Source organism: Artemia sp. Qi Xiang Cuo, chromosome 9 (genome assembly GCF_049724085.1).
Source record: "Artemia sp. Qi Xiang Cuo chromosome 9, ASM4972408v1, whole genome shotgun sequence".
NCBI lineage: Eukaryota > Metazoa > Arthropoda > Branchiopoda > Anostraca > Artemiidae > Artemia > Artemia sp. Qi Xiang Cuo.
This window is the reverse complement of record NC_142802.1, coordinates 19,422,112-19,437,031: the sequence shown is the minus strand read 5'-3', so window position 1 is coordinate 19,437,031 and position 14,920 is coordinate 19,422,112. Positions and strand designations below refer to the sequence as shown.

Below are 14,920 nucleotides of genomic sequence, written 5' to 3'. Positions count from 1 at the left end.
ACCCCCCTAATATGCAAATATATACCCTGAATTGGTATATATATTGGTGGGGGCTAAAATTCATTTCCGACAAAAATGATTATTATATTTGTAAAGAGCATAAAAAAGGCATCAAGTGGTATATTCACTTTAGTCGTAATTCAATAATATGATTTGGTAAATATTTACCGTTAATCTCACCTATCTAAACCTATATGCATCATGTCCAAAATTAGGAGCAGTTTGTTGATGCTTAGTAAAGAAAGCCTACTTTTAATCAAAATATTTGTTTAAAATTAGCACTGTCCAAATACTGAGGGTCACCCAATAGGCTATATATAATAGGCTTCTATATATATATAGAAGATATGTGATTTATAAAACTGGAGTAAGGTTTTCTCCTTACAGCCCCAGGGTGTAGAAAGAAGTCTTTTTAGTATAATTGTTTTTCTATAGCGTTTTTTTTATTGTGTTTGAAATGTGGAGCTGGAAATTAAGTTTTTGGTCAAGAATGAGACCTTGGTAATTAATATGATTATCTTCTGGAATAGTTGTTCCATTTAGAGTTAGTCTTGCATTAAAATTGATTTGCTTTCGTTAAAATTGAACTATTTTTGACTTGATAAGCGCAATGGGTAGATCTCAATACTGAGAAAATTTTTCAATCTGGAAAATGGACATTTGTAGCTCTTACAGTCCTGTCTCAGAGGTACTTTGTGATGTCAGTAGTACCAAATACTTAGCATATTGCAGATCTGTATTGGGGAGGATCATGTCCCAGAGATACAGGGCAAAAAGGAGGCAGCTGACGACTGCTCCCTTAGGAAGGCCTTTGATTAGTGTTTTTTTGGGAGAAGAGGCTGAACCTACACAAACAATGAAACTTTGCAATTCTATCAAAGACTTCATAAGAGATGTTAGTTTGGGTCGAAGTCCAGGTTTTGCAAGTTTAATTAAAAGTATCTGGTGGTTCACATTGTCATATGCCCCTTCAAAATCTAGGAAAGCTGCAACTAGGACATTATTTTTTGGGAATGATTCATTTATTGCATTTGTTAACAATATGAAAGCATCTGTTGAGGAATGGTGTTTCCTGAAGCCAGTTTGAGTGTGAGGGATCATAGTATTTTTTTCAACAAACCAGAGGAGTCGGTAATGGATCATTTTACCCATTATTTTCCCATTACAAGAGTAATCATTATGGGCCAAAAGGACTCAGATTTTTTTTTGGGTTTTTATTTCTTTAGGATTGGTTAGAGGGATGAAAAATTCCATATATTGGGGAACATAGATGAAGTCCAAGCATGATTATAACAATTTAGAAGTTCCTGTTTGAATGAAGGGGTGAGATTCTTTATCCATGTAGGATGTATATTGTCATAGCTGCCGCTAATCTTGGTCCTAATATGATGTATTGCATTGTTCTTTTCCTGGATTGAAAATGGGCTGGTTATATACTCGGATCCTGGGCGAGGTTGGTAACTTGGGTTCATAGGAATTGGGGGTATTTTGTCACAATTGTTTGATCTTAGCTTATTAACAAAAAGAGTGGCAAATAGCTTAGCTTTTCATTATCATTGTCATAATGGGTATTATTATGCATAAGCTCATACAGGAGTGGGTTGGGGCAAGTTTTTTCCCCAAAGATGTGGCTTATGACTTTATGTATAATTGGCTCATGTGTTTCTCTGGAGAGATTTTTTGCAAAATTATTCCAGTAGTTATATTTAGCATTTATTATTGTCCTTTTTAGATTAAATTTTGCTTGTAATTTTTTTAAATATATAGTAGAAAATGTTTTATTAAGGAATGTTCTCCAAGCTGTCTTTTTGGTCTCCATTTATTTTGGTACTCATTTGTCCACCATGCTTTGGGAATATGTTTAGGGAAGGTTTTCCTGGGCGTTGTCCTGGGGATAGCATGATTAGCTGTACTTATTAGTAAAGATGCCAAAACTTCAGCATGTGTGTCAGCTGTTGCGTTTGAAATGCATGAATTTTGGGTTGTAATTTCATCATTTAGCTTATTTTGGAACATAGGCCAATTTGCTTTAGTGTTGATATATTTGGAGGTATGTGATAGAGTTTCAGCAGGTTTGTTTAGGGAGCAAACTATGGCAAAGTGGTCAGTACATAGACTATCAATTTTATTTATATAAATTTTATTCAAAATATTTAAAGACACGATTTGTAGGTCAATTGTAGAGAAACTGCCACTTTTGGGGTTGAAATATGTATTCAGGTTTGCAGTGGTAGCAACAGGTAATTCATTATTATTTGAAGTCATATGCTCAATGAACTTAGCAGGTTTATTTGCTAGTTTATTCCCCCACAAAAGGTGGTGGGCATTGAAGTCTCCTGAAATAATAATTTTTTTAACCATCTTAGAATTTTTTTTATAGATCAAGAAATCCATGGTATCTGTAATTTGGCCATTAGGGTTATAAAAGCTTATTATGTAAGTTTTTGTGTTTTTCAGCCAAACACTGATACCAATTGAATCAACATCATTTACAGAATCTGGAAAGTTTATACCACAGAATTTTATATAATTACTAACAATTAAAGCTACTCCACCTCCTTTTCCCTCTGATAATCTATCCTTTCTCAGGATAGTGTATCCCAGAGACTTAGTTTGTTGATTTTGGGTTAAATGAGTTTCCTGGAGGCAAGCAATATTAATGGATTTATTATCCATAAAAGATATTAGTTCATTCAACTTATTTTCTGCAAGTGATCTTACATTCCACTGGAGTTTTGATTGAAATGTGTTGTTTTGTTGATTTGTTTTTCATATGTCTGTGTATCAATATTAAGCTTTGTTAATAGTAAAGCAAGATCTTTTTTTGCTTGAATCAGCATATGATTAGGGATGTAGATTTTTGCCAATTCAGCAATGATTTCTGTTTTTGTTGTATATTCATGTCCTGAACTGCATTGCAGTTTAGAATGAATAAGTATATATTTGGGGTTTGCATGTTTTGCTGTGCATCCAGTTTGTCAGCTAAGGGACTAATTCTTGGTAGTGTTTCTGGTTTTTTTTTCGTTGGGAGGGGGTGCCAGGCCGACCTCATCTCACTAGGCAAGGAGGCTTGTTGGCTTGGTGATTCTTTCTGATAGAGATGTGAGCTGGGGGGGCTTAAAGGATGGTGTTTTGTAAGGAGTACTTGATGCATTGGGAGAGTTTGACTTGGGAGTTTTATTTGATTTCAATATAGGTTTTATTTGGTGTGATTGGGCAGCATTTGCTTCCATAGCTGCAAAAGGGTATGGAATGGCCTTCTCTGTTGCTATTTGGAGTGTTAGTACACTTTTCTTATATGTAGGGCATTGTGATTTATTGGTGGATTCATGTGGGCCTTAACAATTGATACATGTAGGCTGATTGTTTTTGCAAGTTGTCAACTCTTTAGGATGGGACCCTTTACAATTACTACAAGCTAGGAGAATTTCATTATATTTATTTGTTGTGTGTCCCAGTTTCAGACACTTCTGACACTGGATAGGCTTTGGCTTGCATTCCTTGTGCGGTTTGATTCGCCCAAATAGGAATAACTTTTCTGGGATATTAATTTTTTCCTTCAGTGTAAATAGGAAAGATCTACTTGTTTTTAATCCATTAGAGTTGGGTTTACCCAGTTGGGTGACATCTTCTACAGTGATTATGTTACCAGCCCTATCTGAGAGCCCTTCTTTTAACTCCTGAATTGGTATTTCTAGGGGAACATTATATACTACTATTTTTGTTTGGATTGTTTTGGGTTCCATCTAGATGAGTTAATTGGGGTATTCAGAAGAGATTTTAGATTAAGTATTATATCAGCTGATTTCTGATCTTGGACAGCTATTAGCAAAGATCCATCCCAGTGAATGTTAAGAGAAAACATTGATTTTAACATTTTGAAAATTGCAACCCTTATTGTAGTAATCTTTGTTATTTGAAATGGGGTATTTGGAGAAATTTTGAGGTAAATTCCTAAGTTTTGGGAAGGATAATGAGAAGGGAAAGGAAAAGGAAAAGGGGAAGGAAAAGGAGGAGGGGAAATACTTTTGATTGGGGATGTTTTTTCCTTTTTTTTTGGAGCTCCTAGAAAGGACCTCTTGAAAGCCATTATCATCTATAGTGACATTTGCTCCAACACTGATCATTGTCCTATTCTCAGAACTTGAGTTTTCATGTGAGCTTTGTGATAGGGAGCTTGACCAGCCAGGATGGGGTACAAATGGATCAATTTCATTAGTATTTGGGGTGGGATCCGGAGGGACCTTTTTTTAGGGGAGTTCTTTGCATTGCCTTTTTGAATAAGCTTTAAGCTAAAAAGGAAAGGATAATAGTATGATACCAGACCGTCTGCACTCTACAGTGGGGAAAACTTCCGCAAAAGAAACACCACAGTATGGCCCTGAGGAGGATTTTGAGCACAAGGGGTTCAGTACAGCAACTGATTAATCGAGACAATAATTCACAAGAAACTTATTTTTAAAATTTCTTAAAGTGTTGAGAATCTTCTTCTTCTATTTAACAGCAGGCGGGCTTTTCAGTAACACTATTTAGCCCTTTTCCTTTTGCTTCACTCTGTGGGCTACAGAGCTACTGGCTTGATTGCCTCATATTTATTAGATATATTCAGATATCTTTCAGCAGATCTTTCGACTCTAGGAGTTCAAATATAAGATGATAGATGTCGATTTCTATACTCTGTGTGCAGGTATAGTTGGCTAGGCTCTTGGCTGATAGTGGGATTTTGTGGTGTTTGAAGTATTTTAACAGTTTAGAAAGCAAGGTATGTTGTGCAGACGTCAGCATATTACATTCAAATAGGCAATGGTCAATTGTTTCATTATTCATATTACAATGCCTGCAAAGAGGGGACAGGGGAATTGAACCACTTGAATTAGAAAGCTTATATGAGAATGCAAGGAAATTTAGTCCATTTGTTCCAGAACGAATTCTATGATAAATTTTAGAAAGATACTTATTGGGAAAGGGGGAAAGGATAGGATTAATCTTATTAAAATTAATATCTGATAGCCTCCATCGGTAAATATCTCTAATTGGGATTGGTCTCCCACTTGGCTGGTCAATATTTATAGCATTTTTTGCTATTTCATCAACCTGATGATTACCACTTATGCCAGAGTGGCTAGGAATGTACTGAAAGTAAGTTTTTATGCCACTTGAAGCAAGATTATCAATAATACTGAGACAATGATAAGTGTCAATGTCCAACTTATATTGAGGAGCTGAGGCCAGCAACTCAAGGCTTGATAAAGAATCGGAATAAATGATAATATTATTCGAATTTTCAATCAAAGATTGGTTTTGCTTAAGGTGTTCTAATGCCATGATTATGGCATTTAACTCAGCAGACATTATAGATAAATTATTATATAATCTCTCACCCATTGCAATGTTCAGGTGAGGAAGGAAAACACCACTTGCAACCTTCTCATTCATTTTTGACCCATCAACAAATATTTGGAAGTGATTTTTATAGGTAATTGTATTAAGTTCTGCAAATTTTTTCTGAACAAAAGCAATGGGGGTTAAATCTTTATTCCATTTTGAAAATTCAGTATTTATTATGGGAAATGACCAATTCCATGGAGGGGATTGGGGGAAAGTAGGTGCAATAGACTTTGCTGGTACAGGGAACTTCTTTTGAATATTGGCATACTCATCTGCAATACCTCTATACATGGCTGGATTTCTTAACCAATTATGTAATGTGTGTGAGCTATTTGATTCAATTTTTGTAAGATGTTTTATCAAGAGAAAGCTAGGTCTCTCCCTTATTGTTGTTAATCCACTCTCCATAAGCAGAAACTTGGTGCTTGTGGGTTTCCTAAGTCCAAATATGAGACGTATTATATCATTTTGTGTTGTTTCAATTTTTTGCATCTGGGTCTTTGCACTTGCACCATATACAATGAACCCATAGTCAATATGGGGTCTTAAATGTGATTTATAAAACTGGAGTAAGGTTTTCTCCTTACATCCCCAGGGAAAGAAGCCTTTTTAGTATATTTGCTTTTCTATAACATTTTTTTATTGTGTTTGAAATGTGGAGGTGGAAATTAAGTTTTTGGTCAAGCATGAGACCAAGGTAATTAATATTATTATCTTCTGGAATAGTTGTTTTATTTAGATTTAGTTTTGCAATAACATGGTTTCGCTTCATTTGAAATTTGATTATTTTTGACTTTGTGGGTGCAATGGGTAAATCTTAATGTTGAGAGAATTTTTCAAACTGGAAAAGTGACTTTTGCAGATTTGACTGTGCTATCTGAGAGGTGTTGCCAGATGACCATAGCACCAGATCATCAGCATATTGTAGATTCGTGTGGAGTAGGTTCATGTCCCAGAGATATAGGGCAAATGGGAGGCAACTGAGGACTGCTCCCTGAGGTAGGCCTTTGGATATTGTCGTTTGGGGTGAAGAGGCTGAACCAACACAGACAATGAAACTTCGCACTTCTATGAAGGATTTAATAAAGGATACTAGCTTGGGAGGTACTCCAAGGTTTGCAAGTTTATTTAAAAGGATTTGGTGGTTCACATTGTCATATGCTCCTTCAAAATCAAGGAAAGCTGCCACTAGGATATTTTTTGAGAAAGATTCATTTATTGCATTTGTTAGCAAAATGAAAGCATCTGTTGAGGAGTGGTATTTCCTGAATCCAGTTTGAGTGTGTGGGATCATGTTATTTTTCTCAACAAACCAGAGGAGTCTGTGATAAATCATTTTCTCCATTATTTTCCCCATCACAGGTGTAATCATTATGGGCCTATAAGACTCAGGGTTATCTTTCGGTTTATTTTTCTTTAGGATTGGTAGGAGGGACGAACATTTCCATATATTGGGGAACCTAGAGGATGCCCAAGCGTGATTATAACAATTTAGCAGTTCTTGTTTGTATGAAGGTGTGAGATTCTTTATCAATGTAGGGTGTATATTGTCATAGCTGCTGCTAGTTTTGGACCTAATATGATGTATTGCATTATTCAATTCCTGGATTGTAAATGGATTAGTTATGTACTCGGATCCTGGGCGTGGTTGGTAACTAGGGTTCATAGGAATTGTGGACAGATTGCTTTGATTGTTTGATGTTAGCTTATTAACAAAAAAAGTTGCAAATAGGTTAGCCTTTTCAATATTATTGTCAAAATGGGTATTATTATGTATAAGCTCATACAGGAGTGGGTTGGGGGAAGTCTTTTTCCCACATATGTGGCTTATAACTTTATGTATAATTGGCTCATGTGTTTCTCTGGAGAGCTTATTTGCAAAATTATTCCAGTATTTATATTTAGCATCTATTATAGTCCTTTTAGATTAGATTCTGCTTGTAATTTTTTTAAATATGTAGTAGGTGTTGGTTTTTTTATGAATTCTGTCCTACCTGCCTTTTTTATCTTCCATTTATTTAGGCACTCATTTGTCCACCATGCTTTAGGAATTTGTTTAGGGAATGTTTTCTTAGGTGTTGTCCTGGGGATAGTATGATTAGCTGTATTTATTAGTAAAGATGTCAAGGCTTCAGCATGTGTGTCAACTGTTGTGTTAGAAATGCATGAACTTTGGGTGAAACTTGTAATTTCATCATTTAGCTTATTTTGGAAAATAGACCAATTTGCTTTAGTGTTGATATATTTGGAAGTATGAGAAGAAGTTTCAGCAGGTTCATTTAGGGAGCAAACTATAGCAAAGTGGTCTGTACACAGACTATCAATTTTATTTATGTAAATTTTGTTCAAAAAATTTAAAGACACAATTTGTAGGTCAATTGTGGAGAATTTGGCACTTTTGGGGTTAAAATATGTATTTAGGTTTGGAGGGGTAGCAACAGCTAATTCATTATTATTTGAAATCATATGCTCAATAAATTTACCAGCTTTATTTGCTGGTTTATTCCCTCACAAAAGGCTGTGGGCATTGAAATCACCACAAATAATGATGTTTTTTATCATATTAGAATTATTTATATAATTAAAGAAATCCTTGGCATCTGAAGTTTGGCCATTAGGGTTATAAAAGCTTATTATGTAGGTTTTTAAATTATTCAGCCAAACACTTATACCAATTACATCAACATCATTTTCAAAATCTGGAAAATTGATGCCACAAAATTTTATATTATTATTAACTAATAAAGCTACACCACCTCCATTTTTCTCTGAAGATCTATCCTTTCTCAGGATAGTGTATCCCAGAGACTTAATTTGTTGATTTTGGGTTAAATGAGTTTCCTGGAGGCAAGCAATATTAATGGCATTATTATTCATAAATGATATTAGTTCATTTAGCTTATTTTCTGTGAGTGATCTTACATTCCATTGGAGTATTGATAAATGTTGTGTTGTTGATTTATTCTTCATATGACTGTGTATCAATGTTCATCTTTGTTAAAAGTAAAGCAAGATCTTTTTTTGCTTGAATGAGCATATCATCTGGGATGTAGATTTTTGCCAATTCTGCAATAATTTTTATTTTCTGTAGTTGATGTATGTTCATGGCCTGAACTGCGTTACAGTTTAGAATGAATAAGCATATATTTGGGGATTGCATTTTTGGTAGTGCATCCTGTTTGTTGGTTAAGGGATTGATTCCAGGTAGTGTTTCTGGTTTGTTTCTTCTTGGGAGGGAGGGCCAGGCTGGCCTCATCTCACCGGAAAACAAGTCTTGCTGGCTTGGTGATTCCTTCTGATAGGGATTTGAGCTAGGGGCTTAGAAGATGTTGTTTTATATGGGGTGCTTGATGCATTTGGGGCATTTGACTTGGGGGTTTTGGTTGGTTTCATTACAGGCTTTATTTGGTATTGTTGGGCAGCATTTGCTTCCATTGCTGCAAAGGGGTATGGGATGGCCTTCTCTGTTGATATTTGGAGTGTTAGAGCTCTTTTCTTGTATGCAGGGCATAATGATTTATTTGTAGATTCATGTGGACCTTTGCAATTGATGCATGTAGGCTGGGTGTTTTTGCAAGTTGTCAGCTCTTTAGGATGGAAAGATTTACAATTACTACACTCTTGGAGAATTTCATTGCATTTGTTTGTCGTGTGTCCCAGTTTGAAACACTTCTGACACTGAATAGGCTTAGGTTTGTATTCCTTGTGTGGTTTGATTTGCCCAAATAGGAATAATTTTTCTGGGATATCAATTTTATCCTTTAGTGTGAATAAGAAGGATCTACTAGTTTTTAGGCCAGTAGAGTTAGGTTTTCCAAGTTGGGTAACATCCTCAACTGGGATTGTGTTTCCAGCCCTATCTGAGAGGCCTTCTTTTAACTCCTGAGTAGATATCTCTGGGGGAGCATTGTAAACTACAATTTTTGTTGGTGATTGTTTTGGGTTCCAATTAGATGCAATAATTGGGATATTCAGAAGGGATTTAAGGTTAATTATTGTATCTGCTGATTTCTGATCTTCTACAGCTATAAGCAGAGATCCATCACGGTTAATGTTAAGAGAGAACATTGATTTTAGCAATTTAAAAATTGCAACTCTTATTGCAGTGATCATTTTTATTTCAAAGGGGGTACTGGGAGTAATTTTAAGGTAAATTCGTAAGTTTTTGGAGGAAGGATCTTGGGCAGGGAGAGGGGAAATGCTTTTAATTGGGGAGATTTTTTTCCTTTTTTAGAGCTTCTAGAGAGGACCTCTTGAAACCCATTATCATCATTTATGGTTGCATTAGGACCTACAGTTATCATTGTCCTATTCTCCGAATCGGAGCCATCATTAGAACTTTCAGATAATGTGATTGACCAGCCAGGATGGGTATCTTTCACTATGGAATTTGATTTGGGATCTGGGGGGACGTTTTTTTTGGAGGACTTATGAACATTTCCTATTGGAAAAAGCTTTAAAAACAAATATAAAACTAAAATAAGAAGGGAAAATAGATGATATCAAAACGTCTGCACTATACTATGGGAAGGATAAACACCACAGTATAGCCCTGAGGATGACTTGAGCAGGATAGGTTTGGTACAACTACTGATTAGAAGCGATAATAATCAAGAAAATATATTTCGATTTTCTTGTACGGTTGCTGTAATTTGACATTTAATAGTTCTTCTTCTTCTTCTTCAATTATAGGTTTCGGATGAATCCATTTAACCTTTTTGGTATTGTCTGATTATGTCAGGGGTTTCCTGGGAAATCAAATATAGAGATTAGACTATTATTCTTTAATAATAGAATTTATACATCGTTGATGAAACCACCTATATTTAGGCAGTTAAAGACAGCTTTGAACAATTCGGCATCATCCGTTGAAGAGTGTCTCCTTTGTGTCAGTTGGTCAATATTAGGGGTTAGCTTAAGGCGCTTGAATATAGCAGATGGAAAGAAATAGAAATTAAATCTGACAGCAGAAAAGCAAATTTTATGCTTTTGAAAGGAAAAGAAAAGACGAATTAAAATTGAAATAAACCAAATATATTCAAAATTGCTATTTCCCAAGTAGGGTTAGCTCTGTGCCACGGTTTGCTGATTAAATCACAAGGGGCTCTGCCCTTGGGGTACCTGACGCCTGTACACTCGTTTTGTTGTGCATTTTGGCCTTTGGCTTGCTTTGACTGTTATTGTGCTTTGTGCAAATTTACCCAGATTCCTGCATACTTCAACTATAAGTGCTGAGAGTGCTTAGCAACCCATTTTTACCCTGCTTTTGGACTTATTGCTGTGCCTGCTTTTGATTTATATTGCTTGCTTATTTTATTATTGACTGAGGGCGCCTATTTGTTTTATTTATTTGACATTTACTTCTTTTGTGATTTTATATTGTTGTTTTACCTGATTATTTTTAACCCATTGGTTTTTTTCTTTTTTTTTGGGATGACTGACAGGACAATTAATAGTCCTGTCACCTCTGACCCAAATAATTCTAGTGTTAGGATTTTGGCTTTAGGTGTTGAAGGTCCAAATGAAACCACCAGGTTGTTGACATTAGGTAGTAGAACAGTCATTGCCAAAAAACTTTTTGAACATCTTCAGAATCATGAGTGCAGGGGCCATTATGGTTCAATGTTAGAAAGACTTGGACCAGATGGCTCCATTATAATAATAGCTGCAAACCAATCAGTAGCTACTGTTATACTTTCAATTTCAGATATAGCAGTAAATGGTTGTAAAGTAAATTTTGTGCTTGGTTCTAGTTCTAACCCTGCTTTACTAAGAAATAGAAAAGGAATTGTATTTATCTCATCGGAAGAGATCACTCATCTGGATGACTTTGTCAAGGAGGTCCAAGTTGATAATAGAATAGAACATGTAACATTAACCTATAAAAACCCAAACCGTTCTGTTAGCCCCCTGATATGCACCTTTTATTGGAATTCAGTTCCCTCTGGAAATCTTTGTGGGGCGCGGAGTGTATACAGTTAAGCAGTTTATATCCTAATCATTACACCTCTACAATTCCGAATATTTTCGCCGTATGGCTTCAAATTGCTACAGAGGCAAAAAATGTATACTATGTAGTAGGCAACACACTCATAATGAATGCCCCCAATTTGAAACAACTAAGCAAGATCAGGTACTCAAGTGCCCTAACTGCAGGGGTAACCATGCTGCTAATCCTAGAGAAGAGAATGCCCAGTATTCATGGAGGTAAGAAAGCAAATGTAACCCATTCCTTCACTAATAATGTCCCCATGAGGACTGCTGCCGAGGTCCTGAAGAAGGGACTTCCAACACAAACCAAACACGTCCCTATGGCCCATAAAGACTCCTTCCCCTTTGACACCTAACCACCATCCAGTTGAGGACCTGAACAAGAAATATATGACCATGTTTGAAAGTGCTACAAAGCAGATCTCTTATCTGGCTGAGACAATAACATCACTTTGCAAACTAGTATCTCAGATGATGCCAGCTAATCTTCAAAATGCAGTCCTTAGCCTGTCCAACATTGCTGAAAACCTAAACAGATTTGAATCAAGCCCTACAACCAGTAACAACCCACCCCAAACCATCAGCCCAAGGGCTCCTGAAAGAAAACGTAAAGGGAAAGAGGCTACACCTAGCCCAGAAGGTAGTAGTAATAAGCTACAAAGACCCAGGTTAGCTCTCTCACACACAAATGACTAGCTCCCTTTCAGTGTTCCGACTAATTATCCGGGGATTCAACCAAGCCAAAAGAAAAGAACTCCAAAATATTTTAGTCAGGCATGCTCCTGATATTTTCCTACTTCAAGGAACTTTCTTAAAACAGGAGAATATTGTCCATGATTTCAAGGGGTACAATATTGCCTGCTGGAACAGAGTCCTCAAAACAGGTGGTGGCGTACTGTCACTTGTGAAAAATGCCCTAGCTTTTAGAATACATGACCCCAGTCCACAAGGGGAAATGGAGGTAGGTATAATTGACATAAAACTACTGGGAAGCAATAAGTGGATTAGTATTGCTAACTGTTATGCCCCAAAGACAAATAAATTCTCCCTGAATCAATTCAAACTGATTGTGAGTGCGTGTGGCTCTGTGGAAATAATTAGTGGTGATTTTAACCTGCACCACAGAATGTGGGATACTGTATCACCAGAAGATCCAATTGCAACCCCTCTAACCAATTACATCCTGGAACCCATAAATACGTTGTCCCTTGTCACCCCCAAAGGCCCTAAGACCCAAAGCCCAAGGCCCAAAAGACCTAAATACACGGCTGAACCCTCAGATAGGCAAGTACTCAACCATTGACCTCACTTTCACATCATCAGATATTATAAATAGTGTAGAAATTCAGAAACCCTGTGACTTCGATTCAGACTACGAGGTTCTATCATTATCACTAGAGATAAACCCAGTAAGGTTCAAGGTACCAACCACTGAAATTCTGGAGATTCCGAGACAAACTCTGGAACTCCTGGAAACACAACTTAGACCAAAAGGCTTCAGACATTAAGACAAGTGACGAGTCAGTGGAATCATTTTCTAATAAGATTACTTCAGCTATCATAGCTTCTTCAGAAAGAATATTTGGTTACAAACAACCTCACCCAAAGAGACAAAATTGCACTCCTGGATGGAACAATAAATGCCAGAAAGCCTACCTAGAGAATAAAAAAGACAAAAATAACTTCTCTAAGATACCCCTCAATTGAGAATAAAATAATTTTCAAGCAAGGGGCATGAGGTTTCAAAAAGAAACAAAAAACTGAGACACAAGATGGATGGAGAAGGCTCATTGAAGACAAATTTGGCCACAACACCCCCATTTGAGAGCTATGGAGAAATTTTCAGGTTTTTTTCAGGTAAAAAAAGAAGAACACCCATCCCTGCAGAGATACAGATGGGAAGGACTACAAGATTTTCAAGCAATGGGAAACTTAATCTCTTCTTAGAAAAGTTTTTGAAAGTATATACACCATCACAGCTCAAACACCATCAACTCGGTCTCAAAAATGGTACTTTTCCATTTTCTCATTGCAGCTTTCAGGAAGTTAAAGAAACCATTTCAAAGCTCCAGTCTGGTGCAACTGGCCCTGATGGAATTCACAATTTAATGCTGTAAAATTTGCCCGATATATTTGTTGAGCTACTGACAGAGTTATTCAATAAATCTGTCATAGAGTCATCAATACCATTTGAATGGAATAAAGCAACAGTGATCCCACTTCTCAAGGCAGGAAAAGACCCTAAGCTGGTTGATTCATACCGCCCCATATCACTCACCTCTTGTGTTGCAAAACTAATTGAGAGGGTAATAAAACAAAGAATTTTAACCCCATTATCAGACTACATCCAAATTGAACAGCTCGGATTTCTCCCTGGAAGGAGCACCACAGATGCCTTAGTTAGACTAGAGAATCTGATCAAACAAAGCTTCTAAAAAGGGAAAGCAGCCCATGTAATATTCTTAGAAATGGAATCAGCATTTGATAGAGTAGATATGAGGCAACTAATAAGATAGCTATCTGTAATGGGCTTACCAGACCTACTGGTAAATAGGATCCACCAATTTTTGATGGGCAGGGAGGTCCAGGCCTCCCTGGGGGGCTCCTTCTCAGAGTTTAAGAGGAAAGCCTTTGACGTTGGACTCCCTCAAGGGGCTGTTCTAAGCCCACTTCTCTTCTCAGTTTATTGTCATGATATAAGCCTGGAAAATGTTCTTGGAGCAGAGCTCTTTCTGTATGCTGATGATATTGCTGTTGCAGTTGTGGGAAGAGACCCTGTATGCTTACAGTCTGCCTCTCAAAAAGCTGTAGATATGCTATCAATTTGGGCAAAAAGTAATAATATGGTCTTCTCAAGCCATAAGTCAGTTAGTGTGTTTTACCACAAAATGCATAACCTGGATGCTTTCAAACCACTGGTGAAACTGAATGGACACTGGGATTGCGGTTGCAGAACATGCACGCTTTCTGGGAATTGTATTTGACCAAAAACTGACATGGAAACCCCATCTGGATGAGCTGATTGGCAGTCTCAAACAAAGACAAAACTTCATTAATGCTCTCTGTCTTGGAAGAAGAGGAGCCCCCACAGTCTTTGCTTCAACTATTGTCAAGTCAGTGGTGATATCCAGGATATAGACTATCATTTATATATGGATCTGCCAAGAAATATCTCCTCATGAAACTTGACACTACCCTCCATGCAATCTTACGAAGAGCCCTCGGCTGCCTAAAATCAACTCCTATTGCAGCTATGTACTGTGAAGTGGGGATCCAGTCCCTCCACTCCAGAAGAAAATATCTCCTTGCAAGATATTTTGCAAAGAAGATAAGACTCAAGAACCACATTATCTACAAAGGAATCATTAGCCACCACAACCCTGATGTCCGCTACAAACCAACAGAGATGCCCTCTTTTCAGAGATTCCTTTGCCTTCCTGGCATGGAAGAGTTCGTAGAGAATGGCAGGCTGATTGTAAACTTGGATGATGATTCTCCCAGCGCCTCCAAAGCAATTGGGGAACTGATTATTCCTAAGATC

The 14,920-nt window shown here is 36.9% G+C and overlaps 1 protein-coding gene across 3 annotated transcripts in view; it reads right to left on the bottom strand.

The window, feature by feature from the left end:
- Positions 1-14,920, bottom strand: part of LOC148948407 (uncharacterized) — a 40,368-nt gene that overhangs the window by 19,073 nt on the left and 6,375 nt on the right. The window contains exon 1 of one of the 3 annotated variants that reach the window (XM_089093918.1): positions 251-319. The exons of 1 other annotated variant lie outside the window; for it this stretch is intronic. The gene's annotated coding sequence lies outside the window, so the exon portion shown is untranslated. Of the gene's footprint in view, positions 1-180; positions 320-14,920 lie in introns of those variants that run through there. One more of the 3 variants, XM_089093916.1, reaches the window with a different exon arrangement.